General features: G+C 44.1%; 3 non-coding genes across 3 annotated transcripts; all 3 read right to left on the bottom strand.

Annotated features, from left to right (window-relative positions):
• Window positions 1–2,830: 2,830 nt before the first annotated feature.
• On the bottom strand, window positions 2,831–2,937 carry LOC138560762 (U6 spliceosomal RNA). The gene has a single exon (XR_011299228.1). It is a non-coding gene; the product is annotated as a U6 spliceosomal RNA (small nuclear RNA).
• Window positions 2,938–8,300: 5,363 nt separating this feature from the next.
• Window positions 8,301–8,407, bottom strand: LOC138560760 (U6 spliceosomal RNA). The gene has a single exon (XR_011299226.1). It is a non-coding gene; the product is annotated as a U6 spliceosomal RNA (small nuclear RNA).
• Window positions 8,408–13,770: 5,363 nt separating this feature from the next.
• LOC138560759 (U6 spliceosomal RNA) lies at window positions 13,771–13,877 on the bottom strand. The gene has a single exon (XR_011299225.1). It is a non-coding gene; the product is annotated as a U6 spliceosomal RNA (small nuclear RNA).
• Between the last annotated feature and the right edge of the window lie 2,535 nt (window positions 13,878–16,412).

The raw sequence follows: 16,412 nt of genomic DNA, 5'->3' as shown, positions 1-16,412 counted from the left end.
AGAAATGAAACAAAAAGCCTGGAAAAATGTTGAAACAGGTAGGATTTGGACTTACAATAAACGGACTCACAGTCAGATGTGCTATCCCTTGACCCACTGACCCGCTTACCTTTTGTGTAATCCTTTTGCTCTCAGCAGTGTTGTCCAAAGTTCCCTACTTAAAGAGACTTTCTTATAAAAAAAGATCCTAGACATGTTTTTTATGGCCCACATGCCTCATATCCCGTTGCTCTTGATAAACTCACATCATCTCCCACCAATACAAGCTGTAAAAGATGTCAAGGGCATAGCCAAGGAAATTAGACGTGGGCCGAAGGTTGAGCAATCCTTAAATCAGCAGCAAAAATAACATTGAAATCAGCTTCAGAATCTCTTAAAGGATGGGCCAACACTGGTTGCTTGCAGGGCGCAATCGGGCTGACGCCTTAAGGCAAGCGCAAAGGGAGAGCCAACCAAACCATTGATTAGGACCTCTGGACTTTCTGCTCTTTAACATAAGGACATTTGATATGGCAAACGTTTGACCAAACACCATTTAGATGTCGGATGGTATGGAATTAAGCGGCAAACAGCAATACATCAGCATTCTTTGCTGCTTTATTGATCTGGTCCTAAAGGGTTTGGTTTAATGCCAATTATATTTAAAGATAAAAAGATTCATGCTCAACGGTGCTTGCAAATCGACACCCCTCTCCCCATCACGATGGCTGGGTGATGCAAGAGTGAGAGCATCACAGCAGACCCAGAGACATGAGAAACACTCTGTACCTCTGAGTGCATGTGGGCCCATGGCTGGATCAAGGACAAGGCAAGAATAGGAGATGGCTTAAGGTGTCAGCACCCAGGCTGCCCCATTGCGCACTGCCAGCAACAGATGTTGGACCATCCTTTAAGAGATTCTGAGGCTTATTTCAATGTTAACTTTGCTGCTGATTAAAGGATTGCTCAACCTTCGACCCGCGTCTAGTTTGCTTGGCTAAGCCCTGAAAATCTTTTACAGCTTGTATTGGTGGGAGATGATGTGAGTTTATCAAGAGCAACGGGATATGAGGCATGTGTGCCACAAAATGCAGGTCTATGATCTTTTATTTGAAAGCCACTTTGGAAAACCCTACTGAGAACAAAAGGATTACACAAAAGGAAAGGGGGTCAGGGGGGCAAGGGATAGCACATCTGAATGTGAGTCATTTAATTGTAAGTCCAAATCCTACGCGTTTCGACATTTTTCCAGGCTTTTTGTTTCAGTTCTTAACAGATCCACTCCTATGTACCTCTGTGCTTTCAACAGAGTTTTCATTGTAATGGAGGGACATACAGTATGCCTTAAACATGCCTGGGCAGGGAAGACTATGTAAAAGCAAGAGTAGCAGACAGCTTAATAAATCATCAGCAGGACCCTCTAGACCTTCCCCAAAAAACATAACATGATTTCTATGCATGTATGTGCGTTGAACAGCACAAGTAATTTGGTTAATGTCAGTGGATAAATGTCACTTTCCCACAGCGCAGACAAAATCACTTGTACAGGCCCCTTCTGCAAAAGCATTACCGCTGTAGAAAGCAGTGAAAAGGTGAGGCAGTGTGCAGTCCCCCCACCCCCGACCCTGATCGGCCACGATCGGCCAAGGACCTCTCTATAAGAGCTGAGGGTGGAATTTTTCTGGACCTCAGTAACTTAGGGAGACATGGCTAAAGGGATCCTCAATCAACGGCCCAGCTTTTGCTCTGTGGCCTGTCCGAATATGTCTGTTCTCCAAATTACCTGCCGCTGCCCAGGTGTCAGATGGTGAGATGGAATGACCTCCCAGGAAGCATACTGGCAGATGATTTGCATAGGCACACCCCCTCTCCCTCTCTCTTAGCCCTGCTTACTCCACAGTAGCAAGTATCTGGGGAAAATATAGTGGTCGAGGTGGGGTAGCAGTAACTAGCAACTCTGAGAAAGTAAATCTGGGACACTTGGCGACCTGTGGGGAACAACTGCAGAGCTCAGTGCCCAGAAGTTTGTGGCACAGGGAGGAGGTCTGTTGGATTTCAGTAACTTGGAGACATGCAACCTGGTCGGGAGTGCTTCAGGTCTCCTTCCTTGCATGTTCCAAGCAACTCAACAAAGCATCAACAGGCTGAGATACCAACCACAGAGCCCCTTTCCACTTGATTAAAAGGCTAAAATCTTTTCCATGCAAATACATAGCCCCCAAATACCATATTTTCTTTGTTTTCTCTCTCTCTCCTCCCTGTCTCCTTCCCTCGCTCCCTCCCACCCTCCCGCACTCTCTCTTCCCCCCAGCCCCTCTCCCTCTCCCTACCATTAATTTTAAGTTTTCATGCACTGCAGCACATTGTGGCAATGGTATTTCACAATGGGACTGTTTGAAAGTTACAGAAATCAAAAAAGAAATCAACCAACTAAAAGCAGCCAAACCCGGAGTACACTGCTCAGCCCCATTTAAAGATTAAGGCCCAGAAGCAAGTAAAGCTGTAGTTCAGAGCGATATTTGCAAATAGCACCTTAAAGCAGTTTACGCTGGAGTGCACAACAAGGGGGAAAGTGATAATACTGAGTTTGGTAGAATGGGATAAAAAAAAACAAAAGAAGCGTGCCACTTGTAAAAGTACAAGTCAAGAAATTGAAGGGGACGGGGCTGTTCATTCAGTCAAGAGGACTCACAAGTAAAAGGCTCCTGAGGCATTAGTGTTGAATTTGGCGCAAAATGCATTGTGTTGTCGTGTAATATGAATGAACATACAATTTCAATCTTCAATAAAGAAAGATCTATTAAAAAATCAACACTTGCAAATTAAGAAAGTTTCTGTCCAGTCATGTTCCAAAAATAGTGAATGCTTTACGAATGTGCGTGTCATCCTTTAGAGCAGGGGCCGATTTAAATTTCCCATTATCATTCCAATATTAGTACATGTGTTGCAGAAGCAAGCGCAAAGGGAGAGTCAATCAAACCATTGATTAGGACCTCTGGTCAAAGGTTTGCCATACCAAATGTCCTTATTTCAGAGGGCAGAAAGTCCAAACACCATTTAGATATCGGGTGGTATGAAATGAAGAGGCAAACAACAACGAATAAGCATTCTTTGCTGCTGTATTGATCTGGCCCTAAAGGGTTTTAGTTTAATGCCAATTATATTTAAAGATATAAAGATTAATGGTCCAGGGTGCTTGCAAAATGAAAACCCCCTCCCCATCACAATGGCTGGGTCATACAAGCCTGAGAGCATCACAATAGACCCAATAGACATGAGAAAAACTCGGTACCTCTGAGTGTATGTGGGCCCATGGCTGTATCAAGGACAAGGCAAAAACAGGAGGTGGCTTAAGGAGTCAGCACCAGAGGCTGTCCGATTGAGCCCTGTAAGCAACAGATGTTGGACCATCCTATAAAGGATTCTGAGGCTGATTTCAATTTTAACTTTGCTGCTGATTTAAGGATTGCTCAACCTTCGACCCACGTCTAGTTTGCTTGGATAAGCCCTGGACATCTTTTACAGCTTGTACTGGTGGGAGATGATGTGACTTTATCAACTGCAACGGGATATGAGGCATGTGTGCCACAAAAAGCAGGTCTAGGATTTTTTTATAAGAAAGCCGCTTTAAGAAGGGAACTTTGGGCAACCCCACTGAGAGCAAAAGTATTACACAAAAGGTAAGGGGGTCAGTGGGTCAACTGATACAATAAACTAACTCACAGTCAAATGTGCTAAGTCCAAATACTACCTGTTTCTACATTTTCCAGGCTTTTTGTCTCATTTCTTAACAGATCCATTCCTATGTACCTCTGTGCTTTCAACAGAGTTTTCATTGTAAGGGAGGGACATACAGTATACCTTAAACATTCCTGGGCAGGGAAGACTCTATGTAAAAGCAAGAGTAGCAGACAGCTTAAAAGAATCATCAGCAGGACCCTCTAGATCTTCCCCAAAAAACATAACATTATTTCTCTGCATGCATGTGCGTTGAACAGCGCAAGTAGTTTGGTTAATGTCAGTGGATAAATGTCACTTTCCCACAGCGCAGAACAAAATCACTTGTACAGGCCCCTTCTGCAAAAGCATTACCACTGTAGAAAGCAGTGAAGGTGAGGCAGTGTGCAGTCACCTCCGACACTTCCCTCCTCTGATCGGCCACGATCGGCCAAGGACCTCTCTATGAGAGCTGAGGGTGGAATTTTCTGGACCTCTGTAACTTGGGGAGACATGGCAAAAGGGATCCTCAATCAACAGCTCAGCCTTTGCTTTGTGGCCTGTCCGTATATATCTGTTCTCCAAATTACCTGCCGCTGCCCAGGTGTCAGCTGGTGAGATGGAATGACCTCCCAGGTAGGATCCTGGCAGATGATTTGCATAGGCAAACCCCCTCGCTCTCTTTCTTACCCCTGCTTACTCCACAGTAGCAAGTATCTGGGCAAAATATAGTGGTCGAGGTAGGGTAGCAGTAACTAGCAACTCTGAGAAAGTAAATCTGGGGAGCTTGGCGACTTGTGGGGAACAACTGCAGAGCTCATCTCCCAGAACTTTGTGGCACGGGGAGAAGGTCTGTGGGATTTCAGTAACTTGGAGACATGCAACCTGGTCGGGAGTGCTTCAGGTCTCCTTCCTTGCATGTTCCAAGCAACTCAACAAAGCATCAACAGGCTGCCATGCCAGCCACAGAGCCCCTTTCCACATGATTAAAAGCCTAAAATCTTTTCCATGCAAACACATAGCCACCGAAAACCATATTTTCTTTGTTTTCTCTCTCTCTGTCTCTCTCTCCTCCCTCCCTCCCTCCCTCCTTCCCATCCCCCATAACCCCCCCCTCCCTCTTCCTCTCCCTACCATTCATTTTAAGTTTTCCTGCACTGCAGCACATTGTGACAATGGTATTTCACAATCGGACTGTTTGAAAGTTACAGAAATAAAAAAAGAATTAACCAACTAAAAGCAGCCAAATCCGGAGTACACTGCTAAGCCACAATTAAAGATTAAGGCCTAGAAGCAAGTAAAGCTGTAGTTCAGAGCGATGTTTGCAAATAGCTCCTTAAAGCAGTTGACGCTGGAGTGCACAACAAGAGGAAAAGTGATAATACTCAGTTTGGTAGAATGGGATAAAAAACAAAAGCAGCGTGCCACTTCTAAAAGTACAAGTCAAGAAATTGAAGGAGATGGGGCTGTTCATTCAGTCAATAGGACTCACAAGTAAAAGTCTCCCGAGGCATTAGTGTTGAATTTGGCCCAAAATGTATTGTGTTGTCGTGTATTATGTATGAAAATACAATTTCAATCTTCATTAAAAAAAGATGTATTAAAAAATAAATACTTGCAGATTAAGAAAGTTTCTGTCCTGTCGTGTGCCAAAAATAGTGAATGCTTTACGAATGTGCGTGTCATCCTTTGAAGCAGGGGCCAATTCTATTTTCCCATTTTCATTCCAATATTAGTACATGTTTTGCTGAGGTACATAGGAATGGATCTGTTAAGAAATGAAACAAAAAGCCTGGAAAAATGTTGAAACAGGTAGGATTTGGACTTACAATAAACGGACTCACAGTCAGATGTGCTATCCCTTGACCCACTGACCCGCTTACCTTTTGTGTAATCCTTTTGCTCTCAGCAGTGTTGTCCAAAGTTCCCTACTTAAAGAGACTTTCTTATAAAAAAAGATCCTAGACATGTTTTTTATGGCCCACATGCCTCATATCCCGTTGCTCTTGATAAACTCACATCATCTCCCACCAATACAAGCTGTAAAAGATGTCAAGGGCATAGCCAAGGAAATTAGACGTGGGCCGAAGGTTGAGCAATCCTTAAATCAGCAGCAAAAATAACATTGAAATCAGCTTCAGAATCTCTTAAAGGATGGGCCAACACTGGTTGCTTGCAGGGCGCAATCGGGCTGACGCCTTAAGGCAAGCGCAAAGGGAGAGCCAACCAAACCATTGATTAGGACCTCTGGACTTTCTGCTCTTTAACATAAGGACATTTGATATGGCAAACGTTTGACCAAACACCATTTAGATGTCGGATGGTATGGAATTAAGCGGCAAACAGCAATACATCAGCATTCTTTGCTGCTTTATTGATCTGGTCCTAAAGGGTTTGGTTTAATGCCAATTATATTTAAAGATAAAAAGATTCATGCTCAACGGTGCTTGCAAATCGACACCCCTCTCCCCATCACGATGGCTGGGTGATGCAAGAGTGAGAGCATCACAGCAGACCCAGAGACATGAGAAACACTCTGTACCTCTGAGTGCATGTGGGCCCATGGCTGGATCAAGGACAAGGCAAGAATAGGAGATGGCTTAAGGTGTCAGCACCCAGGCTGCCCCATTGCGCACTGCCAGCAACAGATGTTGGACCATCCTTTAAGAGATTCTGAGGCTTATTTCAATGTTAACTTTGCTGCTGATTAAAGGATTGCTCAACCTTCGACCCGCGTCTAGTTTGCTTGGCTAAGCCCTGAAAATCTTTTACAGCTTGTATTGGTGGGAGATGATGTGAGTTTATCAAGAGCAACGGGATATGAGGCATGTGTGCCACAAAATGCAGGTCTATGATCTTTTATTTGAAAGCCACTTTGGAAAACCCTACTGAGAACAAAAGGATTACACAAAAGGAAAGGGGGTCAGGGGGGCAAGGGATAGCACATCTGAATGTGAGTCATTTAATTGTAAGTCCAAATCCTACGCGTTTCGACATTTTTCCAGGCTTTTTGTTTCAGTTCTTAACAGATCCACTCCTATGTACCTCTGTGCTTTCAACAGAGTTTTCATTGTAATGGAGGGACATACAGTATGCCTTAAACATGCCTGGGCAGGGAAGACTATGTAAAAGCAAGAGTAGCAGACAGCTTAATAAATCATCAGCAGGACCCTCTAGACCTTCCCCAAAAAACATAACATGATTTCTATGCATGTATGTGCGTTGAACAGCACAAGTAATTTGGTTAATGTCAGTGGATAAATGTCACTTTCCCACAGCGCAGACAAAATCACTTGTACAGGCCCCTTCTGCAAAAGCATTACCGCTGTAGAAAGCAGTGAAAAGGTGAGGCAGTGTGCAGTCCCCCCACCCCCGACCCTGATCGGCCACGATCGGCCAAGGACCTCTCTATAAGAGCTGAGGGTGGAATTTTTCTGGACCTCAGTAACTTAGGGAGACATGGCTAAAGGGATCCTCAATCAACGGCCCAGCTTTTGCTCTGTGGCCTGTCCGAATATGTCTGTTCTCCAAATTACCTGCCGCTGCCCAGGTGTCAGATGGTGAGATGGAATGACCTCCCAGGAAGCATACTGGCAGATGATTTGCATAGGCACACCCCCTCTCCCTCTCTCTTAGCCCTGCTTACTCCACAGTAGCAAGTATCTGGGGAAAATATAGTGGTCGAGGTGGGGTAGCAGTAACTAGCAACTCTGAGAAAGTAAATCTGGGACACTTGGCGACCTGTGGGGAACAACTGCAGAGCTCAGTGCCCAGAAGTTTGTGGCACAGGGAGGAGGTCTGTTGGATTTCAGTAACTTGGAGACATGCAACCTGGTCGGGAGTGCTTCAGGTCTCCTTCCTTGCATGTTCCAAGCAACTCAACAAAGCATCAACAGGCTGAGATACCAACCACAGAGCCCCTTTCCACTTGATTAAAAGGCTAAAATCTTTTCCATGCAAATACATAGCCCCCAAATACCATATTTTCTTTGTTTTCTCTCTCTCTCCTCCCTGTCTCCTTCCCTCGCTCCCTCCCACCCTCCCGCACTCTCTCTTCCCCCCAGCCCCTCTCCCTCTCCCTACCATTAATTTTAAGTTTTCATGCACTGCAGCACATTGTGGCAATGGTATTTCACAATGGGACTGTTTGAAAGTTACAGAAATCAAAAAAGAAATCAACCAACTAAAAGCAGCCAAACCCGGAGTACACTGCTCAGCCCCATTTAAAGATTAAGGCCCAGAAGCAAGTAAAGCTGTAGTTCAGAGCGATATTTGCAAATAGCACCTTAAAGCAGTTTACGCTGGAGTGCACAACAAGGGGGAAAGTGATAATACTGAGTTTGGTAGAATGGGATAAAAAAAAACAAAAGAAGCGTGCCACTTGTAAAAGTACAAGTCAAGAAATTGAAGGGGACGGGGCTGTTCATTCAGTCAAGAGGACTCACAAGTAAAAGGCTCCTGAGGCATTAGTGTTGAATTTGGCGCAAAATGCATTGTGTTGTCGTGTAATATGAATCAACATACAATTTCCATCTTCAATAAAGAAAGATCTATTAAAAAATCAACACTTGCAAATTAAGAAAGTTTCTGTCCAGTCATGTTCCAAAAATAGTGAATGCTTTACGAATGTGCGTGTCATCCTTTAGAGCAGGGGCCGATTTAAATTTCCCATTATCATTCCAATATTAGTACATGTGTTGCAGAAGCAAGCGCAAAGGGAGAGTCAATCAAACCATTGATTAGGACCTCTGGTCAAAGGTTTGCCATACCAAATGTCCTTATTTCAGAGGGCAGAAAGTCCAAACACCATTTAGATATCGGGTGGTATGAAATGAAGAGGCAAACAACAACGAATAAGCATTCTTTGCTGCTGTATTGATCTGGCCCTAAAGGGTTTTAGTTTAATGCCAATTATATTTAAAGATATAAAGATTAATGGTCCAGGGTGCTTGCAAAATGAAAACCCCCTCCCCATCACAATGGCTGGGTCATACAAGCCTGAGAGCATCACAATAGACCCAATAGACATGAGAAAAACTCGGTACCTCTGAGTGTATGTGGGCCCATGGCTGTATCAAGGACAAGGCAAAAACAGGAGGTGGCTTAAGGAGTCAGCACCAGAGGCTGTCCGATTGAGCCCTGTAAGCAACAGATGTTGGACCATCCTATAAAGGATTCTGAGGCTGATTTCAATTTTAACTTTGCTGCTGATTTAAGGATTGCTCAACCTTCGACCCACGTCTAGTTTGCTTGGATAAGCCCTGGAAATCTTTTACAGCTTGTACTGGTGGGAGATGATGTGACTTTATCAACTGCAACGGGATATGAGGCATGTGTGCCACAAAAAGCAGGTCTAGGATTTTTTTATAAGAAAGCCGCTTTAAGAAGGGAACTTTGGGCAACCCCACTGAGAGCAAAAGTATTACACAAAAGGTAAGGGGGTCAGTGGGTCAACTGATACAATAAACTAACTCACAGTCAAATGTGCTAAGTCCAAATACTACCTGTTTCTACATTTTCCAGGCTTTTTGTCTCATTTCTTAACAGATCCATTCCTATGTACCTCTGTGCTTTCAACAGAGTTTTCATTGTAAGGGAGGGACATACAGTATACCTTAAACATTCCTGGGCAGGGAAGACTCTATGTAAAAGCAAGAGTAGCAGACAGCTTAAAAGAATCATCAGCAGGACCCTCTAGATCTTCCCCAAAAAACATAACATTATTTCTCTGCATGCATGTGCGTTGAACAGCGCAAGTAGTTTGGTTAATGTCAGTGGATAAATGTCACTTTCCCACAGCGCAGAACAAAATCACTTGTACAGGCCCCTTCTGCAAAAGCATTACCACTGTAGAAAGCAGTGAAGGTGAGGCAGTGTGCAGTCACCTCCGACACTTCCCTCCTCTGATCGGCCACGATCGGCCAAGGACCTCTCTATGAGAGCTGAGGGTGGAAATTTCTGGACCTCTGTAACTTGGGGAGACATGGCAAAAGGGATCCTCAATCAACAGCTCAGCCTTTGCTTTGTGGCCTGTCCGTATATATCTGTTCTCCAAATTACCTGCCGCTGCCCAGGTGTCAGCTGGTGAGATGGAATGACCTCCCAGGTAGGATCCTGGCAGATGATTTGCATAGGCAAACCCCCTCGCTCTCTTTCTTACCCCTGCTTACTCCACAGTAGCAAGTATCTGGGCAAAATATAGTGGTCGAGGTAGGGTAGCAGTAACTAGCAACTCTGAGAAAGTAAATCTGGGGAGCTTGGCGACTTGTGGGGAACAACTGCAGAGCTCATCTCCCAGAACTTTGTGGCACGGGGAGAAGGTCTGTGGGATTTCAGTAACTTGGAGACATGCAACCTGGTCGGGAGTGCTTCAGGTCTCCTTCCTTGCATGTTCCAAGCAACTCAACAAAGCATCAACAGGCTGCCATGCCAGCCACAGAGCCCCTTTCCACATGATTAAAAGCCTAAAATCTTTTCCATGCAAACACATAGCCACCGAAAACCATATTTTCTTTGTTTTCTCTCTCTCTGTCTCTCTCTCCTCCCTCCCTCCCTCCCTCCTTCCCATCCCCCATAACCCCCCCCTCCCTCTTCCTCTCCCTACCATTCATTTTAAGTTTTCCTGCACTGCAGCACATTGTGACAATGGTATTTCACAATCGGACTGTTTGAAAGTTACAGAAATAAAAAAAGAATTAACCAACTAAAAGCAGCCAAATCCGGAGTACACTGCTAAGCCACAATTAAAGATTAAGGCCTAGAAGCAAGTAAAGCTGTAGTTCAGAGCGATGTTTGCAAATAGCTCCTTAAAGCAGTTGACGCTGGAGTGCACAACAAGAGGAAAAGTGATAATACTCAGTTTGGTAGAATGGGATAAAAAACAAAAGCAGCGTGCCACTTCTAAAAGTACAAGTCAAGAAATTGAAGGAGATGGGGCTGTTCATTCAGTCAATAGGACTCACAAGTAAAAGTCTCCCGAGGCATTAGTGTTGAATTTGGCCCAAAATGTATTGTGTTGTCGTGTATTATGTATGAAAATACAATTTCAATCTTCATTAAAAAAAGATGTATTAAAAAATAAATACTTGCAGATTAAGAAAGTTTCTGTCCTGTCGTGTGCCAAAAATAGTGAATGCTTTACGAATGTGCGTGTCATCCTTTGAAGCAGGGGCCAATTCTATTTTCCCATTTTCATTCCAATATTAGTACATGTTTTGCTGAGGTACATAGGAATGGATCTGTTAAGAAATGAAACAAAAAGCCTGGAAAAATGTTGAAACAGGTAGGATTTGGACTTACAATAAACGGACTCACAGTCAGATGTGCTATCCCTTGACCCACTGACCCGCTTACCTTTTGTGTAATCCTTTTGCTCTCAGCAGTGTTGTCCAAAGTTCCCTACTTAAAGAGACTTTCTTATAAAAAAAGATCCTAGACATGTTTTTTATGGCCCACATGCCTCATATCCCGTTGCTCTTGATAAACTCACATCATCTCCCACCAATACAAGCTGTAAAAGATGTCAAGGGCATAGCCAAGGAAATTAGACGTGGGCCGAAGGTTGAGCAATCCTTAAATCAGCAGCAAAAATAACATTGAAATCAGCTTCAGAATCTCTTAAAGGATGGGCCAACACTGGTTGCTTGCAGGGCGCAATCGGGCTGACGCCTTAAGGCAAGCGCAAAGGGAGAGCCAACCAAACCATTGATTAGGACCTCTGGACTTTCTGCTCTTTAACATAAGGACATTTGATATGGCAAACGTTTGACCAAACACCATTTAGATGTCGGATGGTATGGAATTAAGCGGCAAACAGCAATACATCAGCATTCTTTGCTGCTTTATTGATCTGGTCCTAAAGGGTTTGGTTTAATGCCAATTATATTTAAAGATAAAAAGATTCATGCTCAACGGTGCTTGCAAATCGACACCCCTCTCCCCATCACGATGGCTGGGTGATGCAAGAGTGAGAGCATCACAGCAGACCCAGAGACATGAGAAACACTCTGTACCTCTGAGTGCATGTGGGCCCATGGCTGGATCAAGGACAAGGCAAGAATAGGAGATGGCTTAAGGTGTCAGCACCCAGGCTGCCCCATTGCGCACTGCCAGCAACAGATGTTGGACCATCCTTTAAGAGATTCTGAGGCTTATTTCAATGTTAACTTTGCTGCTGATTAAAGGATTGCTCAACCTTCGACCCGCGTCTAGTTTGCTTGGCTAAGCCCTGAAAATCTTTTACAGCTTGTATTGGTGGGAGATGATGTGAGTTTATCAAGAGCAACGGGATATGAGGCATGTGTGCCACAAAATGCAGGTCTATGATCTTTTATTTGAAAGCCACTTTGGAAAACCCTACTGAGAACAAAAGGATTACACAAAAGGAAAGGGGGTCAGGGGGGCAAGGGATAGCACATCTGAATGTGAGTCATTTAATTGTAAGTCCAAATCCTACGCGTTTCGACATTTTTCCAGGCTTTTTGTTTCAGTTCTTAACAGATCCACTCCTATGTACCTCTGTGCTTTCAACAGAGTTTTCATTGTAATGGAGGGACATACAGTATGCCTTAAACATGCCTGGGCAGGGAAGACTATGTAAAAGCAAGAGTAGCAGACAGCTTAATAAATCATCAGCAGGACCCTCTAGACCTTCCCCAAAAAACATAACATGATTTCTATGCATGTATGTGCGTTGAACAGCACAAGTAATTTGGTTAATGTCAGTGGATAAATGTCACTTTCCCACAGCGCAGACAAAATCACTTGTACAGGCCCCTTCTGCAAAAGCATTACCGCTGTAGAAAGCAGTGAAAAGGTGAGGCAGTGTGCAGTCCCCCCACCCCCGACCCTGATCGGCCACGATCGGCCAAGGACCTCTCTATAAGAGCTGAGGGTGGAATTTTTCTGGACCTCAGTAACTTAGGGAGACATGGCTAAAGGGATCCTCAATCAACGGCCCAGCTTTTGCTCTGTGGCCTGTCCGAATATGTCTGTTCTCCAAATTACCTGCCGCTGCCCAGGTGTCAGATGGTGAGATGGAATGACCTCCCAGGAAGCATACTGGCAGATGATTTGCATAGGCACACCCCCTCTCCCTCTCTCTTAGCCCTGCTTACTCCACAGTAGCAAGTATCTGGGGAAAATATAGTGGTCGAGGTGGGGTAGCAGTAACTAGCAACTCTGAGAAAGTAAATCTGGGACACTTGGCGACCTGTGGGGAACAACTGCAGAGCTCAGTGCCCAGAAGTTTGTGGCACAGGGAGGAGGTCTGTTGGATTTCAGTAACTTGGAGACATGCAACCTGGTCGGGAGTGCTTCAGGTCTCCTTCCTTGCATGTTCCAAGCAACTCAACAAAGCATCAACAGGCTGAGATACCAACCACAGAGCCCCTTTCCACTTGATTAAAAGGCTAAAATCTTTTCCATGCAAATACATAGCCCCCAAATACCATATTTTCTTTGTTTTCTCTCTCTCTCCTCCCTGTCTCCTTCCCTCGCTCCCTCCCACCCTCCCGCACTCTCTCTTCCCCCCAGCCCCTCTCCCTCTCCCTACCATTAATTTTAAGTTTTCATGCACTGCAGCACATTGTGGCAATGGTATTTCACAATGGGACTGTTTGAAAGTTACAGAAATCAAAAAAGAAATCAACCAACTAAAAGCAGCCAAACCCGGAGTACACTGCTCAGCCCCATTTAAAGATTAAGGCCCAGAAGCAAGTAAAGCTGTAGTTCAGAGCGATATTTGCAAATAGCACCTTAAAGCAGTTTACGCTGGAGTGCACAACAAGGGGGAAAGTGATAATACTGAGTTTGGTAGAATGGGATAAAAAAAAACAAAAGAAGCGTGCCACTTGTAAAAGTACAAGTCAAGAAATTGAAGGGGACGGGGCTGTTCATTCAGTCAAGAGGACTCACAAGTAAAAGGCTCCTGAGGCATTAGTGTTGAATTTGGCGCAAAATGCATTGTGTTGTCGTGTAATATGAATCAACATACAATTTCCATCTTCAATAAAGAAAGATCTATTAAAAAATCAACACTTGCAAATTAAGAAAGTTTCTGTCCAGTCATGTTCCAAAAATAGTGAATGCTTTACGAATGTGCGTGTCATCCTTTAGAGCAGGGGCCGATTTAAATTTCCCATTATCATTCCAATATTAGTACATGTGTTGCAGAAGCAAGCGCAAAGGGAGAGTCAATCAAACCATTGATTAGGACCTCTGGTCAAAGGTTTGCCATACCAAATGTCCTTATTTCAGAGGGCAGAAAGTCCAAACACCATTTAGATATCGGGTGGTATGAAATGAAGAGGCAAACAACAACGAATAAGCATTCTTTGCTGCTGTATTGATCTGGCCCTAAAGGGTTTTAGTTTAATGCCAATTATATTTAAAGATATAAAGATTAATGGTCCAGGGTGCTTGCAAAATGAAAACCCCCTCCCCATCACAATGGCTGGGTCATACAAGCCTGAGAGCATCACAATAGACCCAATAGACATGAGAAAAACTCGGTACCTCTGAGTGTATGTGGGCCCATGGCTGTATCAAGGACAAGGCAAAAACAGGAGGTGGCTTAAGGAGTCAGCACCAGAGGCTGTCCGATTGAGCCCTGTAAGCAACAGATGTTGGACCATCCTATAAAGGATTCTGAGGCTGATTTCAATTTTAACTTTGCTGCTGATTTAAGGATTGCTCAACCTTCGACCCACGTCTAGTTTGCTTGGATAAGCCCTGGAAATCTTTTACAGCTTGTACTGGTGGGAGATGATGTGACTTTATCAACTGCAACGGGATATGAGGCATGTGTGCCACAAAAAGCAGGTCTAGGATTTTTTTATAAGAAAGCCGCTTTAAGAAGGGAACTTTGGGCAACCCCACTGAGAGCAAAAGTATTACACAAAAGGTAAGGGGGTCAGTGGGTCAACTGATACAATAAACTAACTCACAGTCAAATGTGCTAAGTCCAAATACTACCTGTTTCTACATTTTCCAGGCTTTTTGTCTCATTTCTTAACAGATCCATTCCTATGTACCTCTGTGCTTTCAACAGAGTTTTCATTGTAAGGGAGGGACATACAGTATACCTTAAACATTCCTGGGCAGGGAAGACTCTATGTAAAAGCAAGAGTAGCAGACAGCTTAAAAGAATCATCAGCAGGACCCTCTAGATCTTCCCCAAAAAACATAACATTATTTCTCTGCATGCATGTGCGTTGAACAGCGCAAGTAGTTTGGTTAATGTCAGTGGATAAATGTCACTTTCCCACAGCGCAGAACAAAATCACTTGTACAGGCCCCTTCTGCAAAAGCATTACCACTGTAGAAAGCAGTGAAGGTGAGGCAGTGTGCAGTCACCTCCGACACTTCCCTCCTCTGATCGGCCACGATCGGCCAAGGACCTCTCTATGAGAGCTGAGGGTGGAAATTTCTGGACCTCTGTAACTTGGGGAGACATGGCAAAAGGGATCCTCAATCAACAGCTCAGCCTTTGCTTTGTGGCCTGTCCGTATATATCTGTTCTCCAAATTACCTGCCGCTGCCCAGGTGTCAGCTGGTGAGATGGAATGACCTCCCAGGTAGGATCCTGGCAGATGATTTGCATAGGCAAACCCCCTCGCTCTCTTTCTTACCCCTGCTTACTCCACAGTAGCAAGTATCTGGGCAAAATATAGTGGTCGAGGTAGGGTAGCAGTAACTAGCAACTCTGAGAAAGTAAATCTGGGGAGCTTGGCGACTTGTGGGGAACAACTGCAGAGCTCATCTCCCAGAACTTTGTGGCACGGGGAGAAGGTCTGTGGGATTTCAGTAACTTGGAGACATGCAACCTGGTCGGGAGTGCTTCAGGTCTCCTTCCTTGCATGTTCCAAGCAACTCAACAAAGCATCAACAGGCTGCCATGCCAGCCACAGAGCCCCTTTCCACATGATTAAAAGCCTAAAATCTTTTCCATGCAAACACATAGCCACCGAAAACCATATTTTCTTTGTTTTCTCTCTCTCTGTCTCTCTCTCCTCCCTCCCTCCCTCCCTCCTTCCCATCCCCCATAACCCCCCCCTCCCTCTTCCTCTCCCTACCATTCATTTTAAGTTTTCCTGCACTGCAGCACATTGTGACAATGGTATTTCACAATCGGACTGTTTGAAAGTTACAGAAATAAAAAAAGAATTAACCAACTAAAAGCAGCCAAATCCGGAGTACACTGCTAAGCCACAATTAAAGATTAAGGCCTAGAAGCAAGTAAAGCTGTAGTTCAGAGCGATGTTTGCAAATAGCTCCTTAAAGCAGTTGACGCTGGAGTGCACAACAAGAGGAAAAGTGATAATACTCAGTTTGGTAGAATGGGATAAAAAACAAAAGCAGCGTGCCACTTCTAAAAGTACAAGTCAAGAAATTGAAGGAGATGGGGCTGTTCATTCAGTCAATAGGACTCACAAGTAAAAGTCTCCCGAGGCATTAGTGTTGAATTTGGCCCAAAATGTATTGTGTTGTCGTGTATTATGTATGAAAATACAATTTCAATCTTCATTAAAAAAAGATGTATTAAAAAATAAATACTTGCAGATTAAGAAAGTTTCTGTCCTGTCGTGTGCCAAAAATAGTGAATGCTTTACGAATGTGCGTGTCATCCTTTGAAGCAGGGGCCAATTCTATTTTCCCATTTTCATTCCAATATTAGTACATGTTTTGCTGAGGTACATAGGAATGGATCTGTTAAG

The sequence above is a fragment of the Ambystoma mexicanum genome, unplaced genomic scaffold (assembly GCF_040938575.1).
Source record: "Ambystoma mexicanum isolate Mex_15411 unplaced genomic scaffold, UKY_AmexF1_1 Mex_scaf48, whole genome shotgun sequence".
NCBI classification, from domain to species: Eukaryota; Metazoa; Chordata; class Amphibia; order Caudata; family Ambystomatidae; genus Ambystoma; species Ambystoma mexicanum.
The sequence above is the reverse complement of the archived record's forward strand: the minus strand, read 5'-3'. Positions and strand labels throughout refer to the sequence as shown.